We start from the raw sequence: 3929 nt of genomic DNA, 5'->3' as shown, positions 1-3929 counted from the left end.
CTGGTGCAGCTTGCATTCCAGACAGACTTCGAGAAATCATATTGACTTACTGAGTCAATATTTTGTTCTGAGCCAATATGTCATTCAGAGTATCAATCTCAAGAACTCCTTTCTTCTGATTCGTCCCATTGTTCACAGGATTCCTTTCAGAAGTGTACATGAATTGGTTATTTGCAACCGTTTCAATGAGTTCTTGAGCTTCTGCAGGCATCTTCTTCAGATGAAGAGATCCTCCAGCAGAGCTATCCAATGACATCTTGCACAATTCAGACAGACCATCATAGAAGATACCTGGTGGACAAAATTGTGATCCTCAAAGTTGGTCTCTTTGTACTTGTATGAAATTTAAGCATTGGCTCTATCAAAAATACCCCAAAGAGATCATGGTATGATGAATTGGGATCTTAATAATCCCTAGAAGTGGCACGTGTGATCACAACTCCGTTCAACTAACCAGCAAGTGCGCTGGGTCATCCAAGTAATACCTTACGTGAGTAAGGGTCGATCCCACGGAGATTGTTGGTATGAAGCAAGCTATGGTCACCTTGTAAATCTCAGTTAGGCAGATTAAATGGTTTATGATAAGTTCGAAAATAAATAATAAACAGAAAATAAAATAGTAGATAGTTACTCATATAATTCCATGGTGGGAATTTCAGAAAGGCATATGGAGATGCTGTGCTCCTCTTGAATCTCTACTTTCTTATTAGATTCATCCAATCCTTCTTACTCCTTTCCATGGCAAGCTGTATGTAGGGCATCACCATTGTCAATGGCTACATCCCATCCTCTCAGTGAAAATGGTCAAAGTGCTCTGTCACAGCACGGCTAATCATCTGTCGGTTCTCAATCAGGTTGGAATAGAATCCCTTGATTCTTTTGCATCTGTCACTAACGCCAAGCCTTCAGGAGTTTGAAGCTCGTCACAATCATTCAATCCCGGAATCCTACTCGGAATACCACAGACAAGGTTAGACTTTCCGGATTCCCATGAATGCCGCCATCAATTCTAGCTTATACCACGAAGATTCTGTTTAAGGAATACAAGAGATATGCGCCCGGTCTAAGGTAGAACGGAAGTGGTTGTCAGTCACGCGCGTTCATAGGTGAGAATGATGATGAGTGTCACGGATCATCACATTTATCAAGTTGAAGTGCAACGAATATCTTGGAATAAGAATAAAGAGAATTGAATAGAAAATAATAGTAATTGTATTGAAACTTGAGGTACAGCAGAGCTCCACACCCTTAATCTATGGTGTGTAGAAACTCCACCGTTGAAAATACATAAGTGAAAGGTTCAGGCATGGCCAAATGGCAAGCCCCCAAGGTCTAAGGACTTGGCGTCCAGAGATATGTTCCAAGATGTCTAATACAATAGTAAACTATCCTATTTATACTAGACTAGCTACTAGGGTTTACATGAGTAGGTAATTGATGCATAAATTCACTTCCGGGGCCCACTTGGTGTGTGTTTGGGCTGAGCTTGATCTATCCATGTGCTGAGGCTTCTTTTGGAGTTGAACGCCAAGTTACAACGTGTTTTGGGCGTTCAACTCCGGGTCGTGACGTGTTTCTGGCGTTTGACTCCAGACAGCAACATGGAACTGGCATTGAGCGCCAGTTTACGTCATTAATTCCTGAATAAAGTATGAACTATTATATATTTCTGGAAAACTCTGGATGTCTACTTTCCAACGCCGTTGAGAGCGTGCCATTTAAAGTTCTGTAGCTCCAGAAAATTCATTTCGAGTGCAGGGAGGTCAGATTCCAACAGCATCAGCAGTCCTTTGTCAGCCTCTTATCAGAGTTTTGCTCAAATCCCTAAATTTCAGCCAGAATTTACCTGAAATCACAGAAAAACACACAAACTGATAGTAAAGTCCAGAAATATGAATTTAACATAAAAACTAATGAAAACATCCCTAAAAGTAGCTTGAACTTACTAAAAACTACCTAAAAACAATGCCAAAAAGCGTATAAATTATTCGCTCATCACAACACCAAACTTAAATTGTTGCTTGTCCCCAAGCAACTGAAAATCAAATAGGATAAAAAGAAGAGAATATACTATAAATTCCAGAATATCAATGAATATTAATTATAATTAGATGAGCGGGACTTGTAGCTTTTTGCTTCTGAACAGTTTTGGCATCTCACTTTTTCTTTTGAAGTTTAGAATGATTGGCATCTCTAGGAACTTAGAATTTCATATAGTGTTATTGATTTTTCTAGTTAAGTATGTTGATTCTTGAACACAGCTACTTATGAGTCTTGGCCGTGGCCCTAAGCACTTTGTTTTCTAGTATTACCACCGGATACATAAATGCCACAGACACATAACTGGGTGAACCTTTTCAGATTGTGACTCAGCTTTGCTAGAGTCCCCAGTTAGTGGTGTCCAGAGCTCTTAAGTACACTCTTTTGCTTTGGATCACGACTTTAACCACTCAGTCTCAAGCTTTTCACTTGGACCTGCATGCCAGAAGCACATGGTTAGCTAGGGACAGCTTTGATTTAGCCGCTTAGGCCTGGATTTTATTTCCTTGGGCCCTCCTATCCATTGATGCTCAAAGCCTTGGATCCTTTTTACCCTTGCCTTTTGGTTTTAAGGGCTATTGGCTTTTTCTGCTTGCTTTTTCTTTTTCTTTCTATTTTTTCGCCATTTTTTTCGCAAGCCTTTGCTTTTTCACTGCTTTTTCTTGCTTCAAGAATCAATTTTATGATTTTTCAGATCATCAATAACATTTCTCTTTGTTCATCATTCTTTCAAGAGCCAACAATTTTAACATTCATAAACAACAAGATCAAAAATATGCACTGTTTAAGCATTCATTCAGAAAACAAAAAGTATTGTGACCACATCAATATAATTAAACTAAATTCAAGGATAAATTCAAAATTCATGTACTTCTTGTTCTTTTGAATTAAAAAAATTTTTCATTTAAGAGAGGTGAAGGATTAATGGAATTATTCATAACTTTAAGACATAGTTACTAAACACTAATGATCATGAAGTAGAGACACAAAACATAAATGAACACAACATAAAAACCAAAAAACAGAAAGAAATAAGAACAAGGAATGAATCCACCTTAGTAGCGTCTTCTTCTTGAATGACCAACAATGTCCTTAAGCTCTTCTATGTCCCTTCCTTGCCTTTGTTGCTCCTCCCTCATTGCTCTTTGATTTTCTCTTATTTCATGGAGAATGATGGAGTGCTCATGATGTTCCACCCTCAATTGTTCCACATTGTGGCTCAAATTTTCTAAGGAAGTGTTGAGTTGTTCCCAATAGTTGTTGGGAGGAAAGTGCATCCCTTGAGGTATCTCAGGGATTTCTTGATGATGAGCTTCCTCATGCCTTTCTTAAGAGCCGTGAGGGGTCTCTCTTGCTTGCTCCATCCTCTTCTTGGTGATGGGCTTATCCTCTTCAATGGGGATGTCTCCTTCTATGATAACTCCAGCTGAGCAACATAGATGGCAAATAAGGTGAGGAAAAGCTAGCCTTGCCATGGTGGAGGGCTTTTCGGCTATTTTGTAGATTTCATTGGAGATGACTTCATGAACTTCTACTTCCTCTCCAATCATGATGCTATGAATCATGATGGCCCGATCCACAGTGACTTCAGATCGGTTGCTAGTGGGAATGATGGAGCGTTGAATGAACTCCAACCATCCTCTAGCCATAGGCTTGAGGTCCAGTCTTCTCAGTTGAACTGGCTTGCCTTTGGAGTCTCTTTTCCATTGAGCTCCTTCCACACATATGTCCATTAGGATTTGGTCCAACCTTTGATTAAAGTTGACCCTTCTAGTGTAGGGGCATACATCTCCTTGCATCATGGGCAAGTGGAACGCCAACCTCACATCCTCCGGACTAAAATCTAAGTATTTCCCCCAAACCATTGTGAGATAATTCTTTGGACTCGG

Source organism: Arachis duranensis, chromosome 7 (assembly GCF_000817695.3).
Source record: "Arachis duranensis cultivar V14167 chromosome 7, aradu.V14167.gnm2.J7QH, whole genome shotgun sequence".
Lineage (NCBI taxonomy): Eukaryota > Viridiplantae > Streptophyta > Magnoliopsida > Fabales > Fabaceae > Arachis > Arachis duranensis.
The sequence above is the reverse complement of the archived record's forward strand: the minus strand, read 5'-3'. Positions refer to the sequence as shown.